The sequence below is a fragment of the Vidua macroura genome, chromosome 2, assembly GCF_024509145.1.
Source record: "Vidua macroura isolate BioBank_ID:100142 chromosome 2, ASM2450914v1, whole genome shotgun sequence".
Classification (NCBI taxonomy): Eukaryota; Metazoa; Chordata; class Aves; order Passeriformes; family Viduidae; genus Vidua; species Vidua macroura.
Window position 1 is genome coordinate 71,537,899 of NC_071572.1, and position 12,804 is coordinate 71,550,702.

Genomic DNA, 12,804 nt, shown 5'->3' on the forward strand with positions numbered 1-12,804 from the left:
CCCTATGAGCAGTCTGTCCATGCACGGTGGTGAGAGCACTGTGACATGGAAAGGAGAGTGTCACACTGGCAGATTTTCTCCGGGCGGTTGCCATGTGTGACAGGGAAACACAGGAGGTGGCAACTGTGTTTCCTGGGGTGTCTGTGGCGCAAGAGAGACTTCTCTCTCCCTTGATAGCTTGAGTATTGATTATCTGAAGGGTGGTAATTTGATCAGGAATCCCGGGTGATGTTTCATGGTGGGTGTTTTAGGAATTGGGAGGAGGAGGGGTGTTTTAAAAGGTCTTCATCCTGGATTTAGTCTGTGTGTTTTCTGTAGTAGTAGTAGTTTAATAAAGTTTTTTTCCCTTTGTTATTAAGCTTGGGCCTGCTCTGCTCTGTTCCTGATAACATCTCACAGCATTTATTTGGGGAAGGTACATTTTCATGGGGGCGCTGGCATTGCGCCAGTGTCAAACCATGACACCATAGTGCAATACAGCTACTGCTCTTCCTCCAGGCCTGATCTGCAGCCCGGCAGTGACAGTCCTGCCACAGGAAGCAGGAACAACAAGAACACATACTCATCACGGTAAAACCCCTATGATGTGATCCATGATTTCTTTCCATATCTCCTGCCTAGCATAAAGGAACTAGAAAAGTTTGCTCTGTCCCTTCTTAAACCTATGCCCTTCCATTGCCAAATGGCTCTTATTCTTCACTGCCAATGGCACAATATTGTGGTACTGAGGAACTCTGATCTGGCAGCACTGCGGCACCACTGCATTGATCTTGGGTGGAAATGTGCTATAAATGCTTCTATATGTATTTCCAAAAAACAGGTAATGTGAGCAATCTATAGCATCCCTAGGCAAAACTTCTGAATTAGGTACTCAGAAAAAGCTGGACTGACTCCTGACTTTGTGCACTAAGGACCTAGATAACTCAGATGTCAAACTCTTTTTATCCAGAATTTTAGCCTGTGAGAATCTGCTTTGTGGTCCTTTTGCAGTGACCAGAGGGGAACCTTAACTGAGCTTCACATGATAAGTTTTGCTTCGGCCCAGACTTCTTACTCATCCTTTTATAGCATGACATGTGCATGGACCTCTTGAAGCAGCCCTAAGAATAAGTTTTGATCCCATTATCAGATGGCAAGGTGTTTTGACTTTTAATAATCCACCATGACTTGGGCCTGGCAGTGGATCTTCTTCTCTTTCCAGCACTCCCACACATTGCATCTTTTTAACCTGTGCTGGCTACCAGACCAAGCAGGGGAAGATTGATTTTGTCCTTCTTCCCTTGTGCCTTTGTGCCAAGACACTTGGCCCTTGTCCTTTCTGGGGAAGGACTTCCAATGAGACACCTGAGGGCCCTCTGAGAGGGATCCCTCTGGACACATCCCTGAAGCTCTCTCTCATCTGGGCTTGAGAGCTTAAGTATTCAGCGTTGCTACACTGGCCTCTGTGTAAATAAGGCTTGTGTGTTTTAATTTCCCCCCTATGTTATTTTCTTTGGGAAAGTTAACAACAACTGGAAGAGTGCTATTGCAACCCCAATATTATTTTCTGAAACAGATGCTTATTTTAACACTGTACCCAGAAACAACAGAAAGTTCCTCTAGAAGTGATGGCACTGCAGCTTCTTTAAAACAACTAGTATTCTTGGAAGCAGCTATTTTTACCCACAGAATGCAGCTTGGGGTTAAGAATGAAGGTGTAGAAGGATCATTACTTATCATAGCTCCATTTTGCTCAGTGTATTCTTTTATAAACTTTATTTTTTCCCTTTAGAAATCTTTCTTTGGGCTGAACCCCAGCATACTAGTCAGAATTACTTCTGATTCGGTCTATTTTACTGCTGCAGCCAAGATGTATCTTGAAAACATATATCAAGTTTTGCATTAGATTAGAGATCACTTCTTTTTTGAACTCTTTGCTATTTTACTAGTTTGGGACTGCACTGCTCAAACCTCCTTCCCCATTCAGCTGAGCATAATTGTTGGCTACCTAGTGGAAAAGTAGTCTAGAATTCAATAAAGAGCATCAGTTTTCCTAAAATGTGTTTGATACTGCCTAAAGTATACAGAACTTGTTTTGACTCTTTTGGTCTCTGCAGAGCAGTGTGAACCCTTGTAGAAAAGAGTTTTTCCGAGGAAACAGTTTTGCTGCATCACTGCTATTCACCTCCTGCTTTCTGCAGAGCTTCACTGATTTCAGCTCAAGAACCGCAGCCCAAGTTTCTCACTAATGATGATGATAATAATAATAATAATAATAATAATAATAATAATAATAATAATAATTAAATAAATAAATAATCCTCTTGGAGAAGGACTCCAGCACACCTGCAGCACACCTACCAGACCAGCATGTGCAGAGTCTCAGGAGGCTTTGTTCACTGGTGCAGAAAGAAGGAACCTAAAGTTACTTTGTAAAGTGAAGCAGCAGCTATTGATAATTGTTAAGAAAACACTTAAGATTTTCTGTTTATCATTGCATTTCTGCAGTTCTAAAACCAAACCAGCCATGTTGTCAGGAGCCAGCATTTTCTGGATACCTCATGCTAGCCTTTGCTACACTTGTGGGGACACAATGCAGTAGGAATTGATTTGAGAAAGCACAGAGAACCAGCAGCTTTTGCTGAAAGGAGTTTTCTTGTATTTTTATCATGATGATATAGCTGGGTTTAGTTGAAAAAAATTATTCAAAATAACAAAACCTGAATTGTTTTCTTTTCCTTTATCCCTCTCAGTTTCCCCCTCTTGTTTACTCCTCTGTTTCCTCTAGCAACTGGTATAAAGAGGAGAAAAGGAGGTGAAAAATAAACAAACAATTTTTTTTTTAATGGAAGGATGAGAAAGTGCTTCTGTTTCTGTCAAAAAACCCAGAAATGTTGCATCAAAACAGCAAATATGCAAAAAATGGTTGTTGAGGGAAATTTTGTCAGACTATTTTTATTGGTATTTTTATCACCATCATCATTAATCCACTATGCTCTCTGCACTACCTCTTACTGCTAGGAAAGACTGATGACTTCTTCAGAAATCCTGGACTGGATCCAAAGATTTGAAATCCTGAGACAGGGTCAAGCCATAAGAGCAGGAGGATGCCAAGCAATGCCCCAAATGCAGTTCCAGCTGTTGGGCTGTTGATACACTTCTCCTGTCCTAAACTAAAGATCACCTTTTCCTCATCACATCCTGGCCTTTCACTGCCATAGTGAATAAGCAACTCTCAAGCAAGAAAGTAATATTTACCAGAATAAATCACTTTGAAATATCTACGCTTTGATCAGCTAATGTTCTGTCCAAGGGACGCCCAATCCTGAGTTTTTCCTTTCTTCCAAGAATAAGGTATTAGGCAAGGACAAGCCAATGCTAACAACATGGTCAGCTCTAAACTCCTAGGGACATCCCTCTGCATGCTGTGCCCCAAGGTCACCCTAGGGCCATGAGCACAACACTACTCTCTGTAGGAAACTGTTTAAATTCAGTCCTGATCAAACTTGTGACTGTCTAGACTCTGGGACCAAGAAATACTTTTGCACCTTTGCTTCTGAACAAGGTCAAGATAATGCAGTGAGTGACAGCTTCTCCCTCCAAGAGGTTCCAGGGAAGAGACTTCTCACCATGGTGTCACATCTTGCAGTTGTGTTCCTGTACACCATGCACAGCACATCGAAAAAGTCTGTGTGAGCAGTATGCTACATGATCGGCAAGTCAGAAGAATTTGTCCCAAACAGAGTCAAAAATCGAGACAAAGCTGGTGCCAGATGCTATATAGATCCCCTCAGAGAAGAGAGAGATGCTGGTATTTGGAAGAGGTTGTGCTGCAAGAAAACAGGATAAAAATCCATAAGCTGTCAACTGAAGTTGTCAACTGCCTGACAAATGTCAGATGTGGAACAATGCAGCCAGAGGTAACTCTGCTCTGAGACTGCTCTGCAGGTCAGAAAGACCTTTTCTATCATTGCCTGAAAAAAGGCAGCATTGCTGTCAGGAACAGATCTCACCCCTGTGATGCCTCTGCAAAAACTATGTCTAACAAGGAAACCAAAGCTTCATAATTTCACTGATCTTAAAAAATATGCAGGAGATTATTAAGATTAGGGGCTCTGTTTTCCTGCTATGCTCAAGCTCTTTCTAGAGTGAAGTAAAACAAGGAAGGGTCAAGGAGTTGACTCAGCCCCACAAGGCAAAGCAAAGGGATGGGAAATGGGGTCTTGCTCTGTGCTGGGGAGAAGTTATATAACTGTAAAAAAAAAAAAAGCACTCTAATTTTGATGACTGTTGTGCTGCAAGTGTTTTATCATATTTCAAATTTTCATTTGGATTTGAGACAGATTTTAGCATATTAGTTTGTCTCATGAGTATATCCCAGACAGTCTCAATTCTTCATGAGAAGGACTATCCTGGAAAGAATTAAGCAGGTCGAGAGGTGAGTCACCACCCTTTTTCTTTCAGATGTTGAGATGTGTTCAGTCCTCAGGGAAATTATGGAAAAATGTAACCTCCCTATTAATTGGTCCAGAAGAAGAGGCATCTCAGCCAGCTGTGAAAGACTGATACAGACATAACAGCAACAGGCTGTGCAATTTCCCATGGAGTCATTCTGTTTGTGACTTTGTGCTGTGGGCAGCTCTGGTCACTGCAGGGACTGGTGGACTATGTTGGGAACAAGAGAGGGCTGCCTCCCTGGAGCTTGCAGCAAGACCAACACAGCAACAGAAGGTGGGGATACCATGCCTTGTCTGAGCCACAACAAACTCTCTCCTGACAGTATGTTGCACACAAAGAAAGGAAGGATTCACCATGAAAAGCATTAGTACAGAGATGGATGGGCCCTTCTCCATAGCCTTCACCATGATACTGGTCAGTAAAACTAAAGGCTGGTTGTAGAAACTGAGTTTGATCAGCACCCCTGTGCTGAGGAGAACCAGCAAGCAGTATGATGGCTGCTTGCACATCCCTTAGCTTCAGGCCCAGGAAGAACTCTGAATGCTCCTGCTCCCAATGTGCTGTGTACACATTGCTTGATTCAAAGAAGATGAGAAGAATCAGGGAGCAGAGCACCAAAAAGTTGTCAGTTGCCATCTGTCAAGCATTTTGCAAGTGGCTGCCACCACAACTGGATCTTTTAAAGATGTTTGGATGGAAGTGAGGGAGATATATCCAGTAGAGAGCAGGGAAAACACTGAGAAGCAAGTGAAGGAGGCAGAGGAAGTCGAAGTAGGTTGAGGGAGTAAAGAGCCCCTCAGCAGAGCTGAGAGTGTGGGAGAACAGAACTGGGTAGGGCTAAAATACATGCAAGTGAGTAGGAAGGAAGCAGATGCACGTAAGGGGATGGAGTGGGGGGCAGCAGGAGAGCAGGAAAAGCACTGTGTCTAAAGAGTCCTGCAAGGGTCACACCACAAGTAGAAATCTTCCCTTTAAGGACAGAAATCACAATTACACTGGTTGAATTAGGGAGATATGGCACGGTAAATAGAAGTGGTTTACACAAAGAGCAAACTCCTCTGCTAAGAGGTTATCTAGAGAAGTATGGAAACATTAATTTAGGAAGCAATTTTTAACCTTGGCAGCTGCCTTACCCCGTCTCCCCAAAACGGTAGATGAAACCTGATGGATACAGAGTTCTGCAATGCAAAGGCATATTTCTAGTTTAGTGAATGTTCCTGATTTATACAATGATAACAAGAATCTAGGAACATCACCTGTTCTGCCCTTCTATCTCTATGGGTCAGAAGTTTAAAGTTCTGGTATTGCCATAATTTTTTTAAAACACTGAAATACCCAGTCTGGACATGGTGTATCTTTCCCACTAGCTGGCATTCTGCAGCAACAGCCTCATTTGTATTCTGTCTTTTACTTGAGCAAAGAAAAAAAACCACTCTGCATTGCCACAACTAAGTCCTTCCCCACTGTAATACAGAGATTGCCAAACAGTCACACTAAATTCAACATGTTCCTATTAACATATTTTATTCATACTGATGGTCTGCTTCACAGTGTGCTCCCAAAGACTTGATTTAAAATTTAAGCTCCAGACTTATAATAAAATATATAAAGCAAAACAAAGTGAGTGTCTTTTTCTACACAGAAGTACAACAGAGCTGCTTCTTCTTCAAGGCTCATCTATCACAGATTTCAGGCAGGAGGGTTTTTTCCCCACACAGGGCTGGAGTGTCTTCCTGTACAAGGGAGAAATTTGTGACTTCTAAAAGAATCATTGTCTATAAAGTCCTACTTCTTTTTTGAGTTAAAAATTAATTTCAGGCTGTGGATAAGTTTTGGACCCGATGATACCACAAAGTGAGGCTTCCTCCAAGATAATGTTCTTAAGTAGATTCCACCTTGACAGGCAAACTCCCTAACTCCAAACCAACTGTTGAGGCACTCTATTTCTGTCTTGACAAGCAGGAGTGGCCATGTCTATTGGGGAATAAAGTTTTCCTGGCCCCCCTGGTTGGGTCTTCACACAGCAGGCTTTTCTTTACACTCTGATTCTGTTTGTGAAAGTCCAGCTAAACCCATCAGGTGACTTCAGGTAAGACATTGCAGGCAATCTGAAAGCTTTGTGGGCCAGAGCCATTTTTCATAGGGCTCTCTTTTGCTGTTAGCAAGTCCAGCATTTCACCTGTGGGTCTGAGAAGAACTTACAGGAGCATCCTCCATGTGCAATAAAGGCTGTGTAACATTTTGCTCCAAGATACACAAGCCATGGCACTCTTGTCACACAGTGGACTCTCAGGAAGCTGGAGAGTATCAGGGCTACACTAAACTCTTAACAAAACCCATGAAGAAAAAATTAATTTCTAAGGGATGGTTCACCTCTCAGACATGTTTTGGGTTAAGGGGACTCTCCATCTGAAACTCTCCCCATCGTGTCAGAAAGAAGCAGGCAGAGTTCACAGCAAGCACTGTTACTTTTCTGATACCCAAACTGAATGAGGCAGATCTATAATTTCTTTTGTGGGCAGAGCAAAACACCTGCAGAGAAATGGGGAAACAAAGAAGCATCAGCTTCTGGTAATGGTCTGTGTTAGGAGCAGCAGGCCAGGAAAGATGCCTCCCCTTATGCTGCATGAGCCATTTCCTGCAACACTTTAGTTTCTTCTCACTGACTCCTATTTAGCAGCTGCTTTGTGAATTTTTGCTGGCAGCCATCTGAATTCACCCTTGGCACCACATACAATCCCCACAGCCATGAGGTTGAGCACTGCTCTGTGAGTGACACTGCAGCCCAGGAATGGCAATACTGGGCTGAGCTGGGAGCCAGACAAGGTGATGAGGGCAGGTCCAGTGGCAATAACCATAACCAGCTGCAGCCCAATGTTGTCCAGGCAAAGCCAAAGTAAAAAGGAAGACCTTTTTACTTTTTTCTTGACTGAGGTCAAGCTAGGAACTTGAGCCAAGCCTAGATACAACATACATTTCACACAGTTCAGGCCAGCTCTCAGGCAAGGATCTCAGCTTTATGCTGCACCTGGGCCAGGTGGAGGGTGGTTGGAGCAATGACAGCTTGCTGGAGTACTCCAGATCCTGACAGCCATTGTGAGGGGAAGTCTAGGAACAGTGTTAGCCCTCAACTGGCTAAGCACTTCTAACACTTAACCAACAACCCTCAGACATGCAGGGTATGTTTCAAATTCCCACCCTGCTCTAAGACCTCTTCCTCTCCCACTCTTCATTGATCCATAACTATTAATAGTTTCTTGTGCGAGGAGCTGGAAGCAGAGGGAGAGCTAAGAATATAACACTATTAAATGCTACAATCAATGACTTGCAAAGGAGTGGAGAAGGGATGCTGGCTGCCAGCTTATCCTTCTGTCACCAGGGCCACCCAGGTGGCACCAGCTCCCTGGCTGAGGCAGCTCAGCCACGGCTATAATTCAGTGTGAGTCCAAAGTTTTCTTTTGACAGGAAAAGCTGAAACAGCAGAGGGCTTCTTGCCATCATCTCTGGACAAGCCAAGGAGAGGCAGGAATGGTTTGTTTAATGCCATGTCTCATTATTCCTGGCACTTCATGACTCATTAAATGTCCTAGATTTGTAACTAACTCCTGCTGAGCTCAACATTTGATACACATTTATGTTGGCTGTACTAACAATTCATAATTCCCCTAACGATCTTAACTCCTTCCTTTGCATGCTAGGTTTCCTTTAAACAACTATAAAATAAAGATACTGGGGACTCAGTTCTTAACACAGAATGAATTACATGTATCTGGAAAATTTATTAATATAGCTATATGCTGCAGTTAGATGCACTCGTTCTGAGTTCAAATAAACTGTGCTGGATCCTAATGCTTCTTACACTGCTCCCCTTCTGTATCCATTTGGCTTTTACCATGGATATATCCACGCAAATGAATGTTTGATATTGATGCCACTTCAAAAGAAGGGCAGCACACATTTAACAGTATTTATTCACTTGTATAGAACAGGAACAGGAGCCAAATGACACTTCTTGGCCATTACATATGAGAATTAGAAGTAAGAGGCTTCTGTTCAGGAGCCTTCTTGTGATATGAGTGATTTTGTCAGCTTCCTCCATTTTCCAGCTTGCTTTCTTTGCAAAAGGCCAGTGAGAATTCACAACAGAGCCCACCAACATGTTGACCCAGTCTGACAACTGATTCAAACAGGGCAACTGCAAGCACTCAGAACAAGTTTGACAGGCACCAGTATTTATGGAGTTGACAGCATATTTAACCTGTCTCTTCTGAAAACATCATGCATGGTCACCTTGGAGGTAGGTAGACAAGTATGTGATTTAGGTTAATTTTTCTCTCATTCACTTGAAGCACAGAATCACTTAGTTTGGTCACACTGAAAAGAGTGACTTTGAATACACAGTCAAAAAATCCAGTCTGTGTATTTCAGGGCATGACTGAAAAGCCACTAGCAAAATCATACAGTTCTAAACTGAAAGTATCTTGGATTACTTTAAACTCTAGGTGGAAGTTATTTGCAGCTTCAATCAAAGAGTGTCATAGAAGTGTGCCTGATTTCAGGCTACCTTGTATGAGAATAGTCTGAAATTCAGCAGTGTCAGACAGCTTTCAAGCTGCCTTTGTACTGGGTTTGGTTGGGATGGACTCAACTTTCTGCAGAGCAACCTAGAGGGTCTGTGCCTTTCATCTGTAGCAGACAGAAAAGAGCACTGGTAGCACACGGGTTTGGGTATTGCTGGGCAGTGCTAGCACTGCGTCAGGGCTTTCTCTCCAACACTCCACCAACCACTTTGAAGGTCTGTAAGCTGGAGATGGGCAAGAGATTGGCAGGGGGAATAACTGGGACAACTGACCCAAATAACCAAAGGGATATCCCATGCCATATGATGTCCTCCTTAGAAATAAAAGTTGAAGGAAAGGAGAATGATGGGAGGACATTTGTGGTGATGTCATCAGTCTTCCCAAGAAACTGCTATGCCTATTGAGGCCTTGCTTCCCAAAAAATAGCTGGACACCTGCCTGCTGATGGGTTGTAGTGAATGACTTCCTCTTTTTATTTTGCTTCCATGTGCAGCATTTTTTGTTAAGAAAACAAGTTTTCTTAACAACTGTGCTTTTATCGAACCATGAGATTTTCTACGTCATTTTCTCCCCCAGTCCTTTCAAGGAGAGGAGTGAGAAAGCAGCTGGGTAGATATCTGGCAGTCAGTCAAGGCCAACCCTCCATGGGGTACTGGACAAAGATTAATTTTCTTGACTGTTCTTTCCATTTTGGTTACTGCTGATGGCAAAGAAAACAGATGATGTAAACTTCAAAGGCATTTTCATAGAAGAATTGTCAATTTCACTTAATACTGCCAACCTTGAACCTTTAATAAACATCAGTCCTGATTAAAAAGAAGAAAAACCACTTGGGGTCTTACCTGTTAAGCCTTGGTGTGTGAGCCCACGAGGATGTGGTTTTCTGACCAGCATATTCTAGCTCAAGCCTGTGCTGCCCTACTGAGACTAGCCCCACCCTTACTAGAGCCTATTTTATATTCCTGCTGCTTGCCTTAGGTCAACACTAGCAGTCAGGAGGACAGTCAAATGAGCTTCAAGATCTGGCTGACAAAACAGGGACAAGAAGGGTCTCGTTCATTCTTGCAAAATCTTTTGTTTCAGAGGTGGTTTGCAGTAGCAGCAAGACTGTGTTCAGAGGCTGCCATAGGGTGGTCCAGGGGGAGCAGATGATGCAGAAGGTCTGCACAGGAGGACAGTTTGTCACCGCAGCATTTCTCCCTCTGTGCAGCAATTCCTGTCAGCAGGAGAAAATACAATCACTGATTTCAGTCAAGTGCTTTGTCTGCAGTATTTCTGTCTTTGTCCTGCATTGCTTTATGCAAGGGTGAGACGCTGACTATTGGTGACTCAGGCTTTTGCTGAAGGATGTGTTTTAAAGTTAGAAACATGGCTGTTACAAAACAAAGAAAGTGCACAAATTCACCCCTGGAAGAGTGAAAACAACAAATTGCAATGCACAGACTTCAGTGTCAGAGAATATGTTTCTCTGGAAGGGATTTAGTTATTTTCTTACCCCATGAAACAGGTGCCATCTCTCAGAAAAGACTTCCTTTGAGGATTTTGATCCTTTGGGAAGGAGGATGAGTTAGTGGCTAGAGATGAAATGCAAAGGTGTTTTCAGCATAGCAGCTGGCTGCTCGGTTTTCTAATACAGTACATTACATTGCTAATGGAAATGTTGCTTTGTACCTTCTGTTTTTCTCCCAGTAGAATTAATTCCAGCACTGTTTGCATGCCAAGCATGCACACTCACAGCTACGAGCTCTGGGGACAGGCAGAGCTTGGACCTGCACTGATAAGATCACAAAGATTCTGCAACAGGGCTGGGAGCTGAACTCCCTGCCTTTGCGAAGTGACTTCACCACAAGACTATCTCTGCTCCTGCCCACAGGAACCGTCACACACAACTACAGACAGGCCTCGAGAGTCAGCAGACTGGGGCAAAGACATCTGGCTGTTTTGAAATCCTTTGGGAGATCTGCAGGAAAAGGAGTCTTCTGTTCCACTCTGTGATGCAGCAAAGAGGGAAAAAAACCCCACCATTTCCCACAGAGAGCTAACCCTTCCCAGTTTGCTAATCCAACCTGCACTCCTGCTTCTGCCAGGAATCAATCTGTTTCAAGGCTGCACGTGTCATTTTATTAAGAAATAAGAAAGAGCAGGGAAGAGCAGCTTTAAAAGCAGCAAGCTGTGCAGGGGCTGGGAGACACAGGCTGCCAAGTCTTTGGGAACACTCAGAGATGAAAGTACCGCAGGAGTGCCACATGGCAGTGCTGCTGGTATAGGTACTGTGCTGCTAAAGCAGCTCTCTACATGCCAGTTATGAAGAGGCACAAATTGTGGAGCTGGAGACACAGAGCTCACTAAATCCAATGGTCACAAAATGGGAAGTAAAAGGAGTATATTTTTCCATGCTATAGGAGCCACTGACCCAAGCTGAAAGCACTGGGAGAAAAAGCAACAAGGCATATTAAGTACTTCCCTGGGAGCTGACTGTGAATGAAGCAGCTTGGTTTTCACTTGGAAAACACTAACTAACTATATATGCACAGCCATTAACTTACTGGGTCCCAATCAGCATAACTATCACTGTTTTGTATACTAGAAGAAGAAAACACAACAGTAAAGTTGTTTACTGCTACTTTTTGTTTACTGACAACTTGCATTGTCTTTCTTTACATCACTGGACACCAAAGTTCTTAATACCAACAAGATAAAAACTTCTTAAAGGCAAAGCCTAAGAATCATTAAGGTTGCAAAATAACTCTAAGATCATCAGGTCCAATGATTAACCCAGTACTGCCAAATCCATCACTAAACAGTGTTCCCACATGCCATGTCTTTTGAATATTTATGGAGAAGGTTCACTACTTCCTGGAGCAGCCTGTTCCAGTGCTGGATAATCCTTCTGGTGAAAAAAGTTTTTCTTAGTATCTAATCTAAACCTCCCCTGGCACAACTTGAGGCCATTTTCTCTTGTCCAATCACTTGCTATATGGGACCAGAGACCAACTCCACATCTGGCTACAATCTCCTTTCAGATAGTTATTGAGAGCAATAAGGTCTTCCCTGAGCCTCCTTTTCTTCAGGCTAAACAACCCCAGCTGCTCCTCACAGGACTTTCCAGCACCTCAATGCCTTTCTTGTAGAGTGGGCCCCAGAACTGTTCACAGTTATCAATATGTGGCCTCACCAGTGCCAAGTACAGGAGGACAGTCCCTGCCCTGCTCCTGCTGGCCACACTATTGCTGATCCAGGCAAGGATGCCATTGGCCTTCTTGGCCACCTGGGCACACGCTGGCCAAAAGCAGTACAAGGTCAAACCCCTGTTTTCTTTGCCCAGTGTTCACCAAGCAGAGGGTGAATCCAGCCCTGAACCTGTCAATAAAGTCTGTGAAGGTGGTGAGTCACCTCTTGAGAATCCTGGAGGTTACCTGGCAGCTTGTCCAGTCAGCTCAGCCTTGGTTAAAGAATCAAAGGGACAATTTGAAGCTGAAAGTCAGTAACCGTGGGATTTTGCAAATACCAGTCTGCCTACAACATATCTCTTGTGTAACACGGAATACTGTTCAAATGTAAGGACTTTTTATTCACCTCAAAAATTAATTAATGTTCAAATGTAGCAATAACAAAGCTGTCTATAGCACTGACAGTGTAAATTAGTTGCCATCCTTCCTTGTGAGAGGAGGTGGAGGGACGGGTGCTGATCTCTTCTCTCTGGTGAACAGTGACAGGACCTGAGGGAATGGCCTAAAGTTGACCATGTGGAAGTTTAGGTTGGGTATTAGGAAAAGGTTCTTTCACA

The 12,804-nt window shown here is 43.3% G+C and overlaps 1 protein-coding gene across 2 annotated transcripts in view; it reads right to left on the reverse strand.

Annotated features, from left to right (window-relative positions):
- Positions 1-12,804, reverse strand: part of FSTL1 (follistatin like 1) — a 99,793-nt gene that overhangs the window by 85,799 nt on the left and 1,190 nt on the right. Inside the window, exons 1-2 of one of the 2 annotated variants that reach the window (XM_053970142.1) lie at positions 10,513-10,916; positions 9,860-10,233 (exon numbers count right to left, since the gene is read on the reverse strand). The gene's annotated coding sequence lies outside the window, so the exon portion shown is untranslated. Of the gene's footprint in view, positions 1-9,859; positions 10,234-10,512; positions 10,917-12,804 lie in introns of those variants that run through there. The other variant, XM_053970143.1, reaches the window with a different exon arrangement.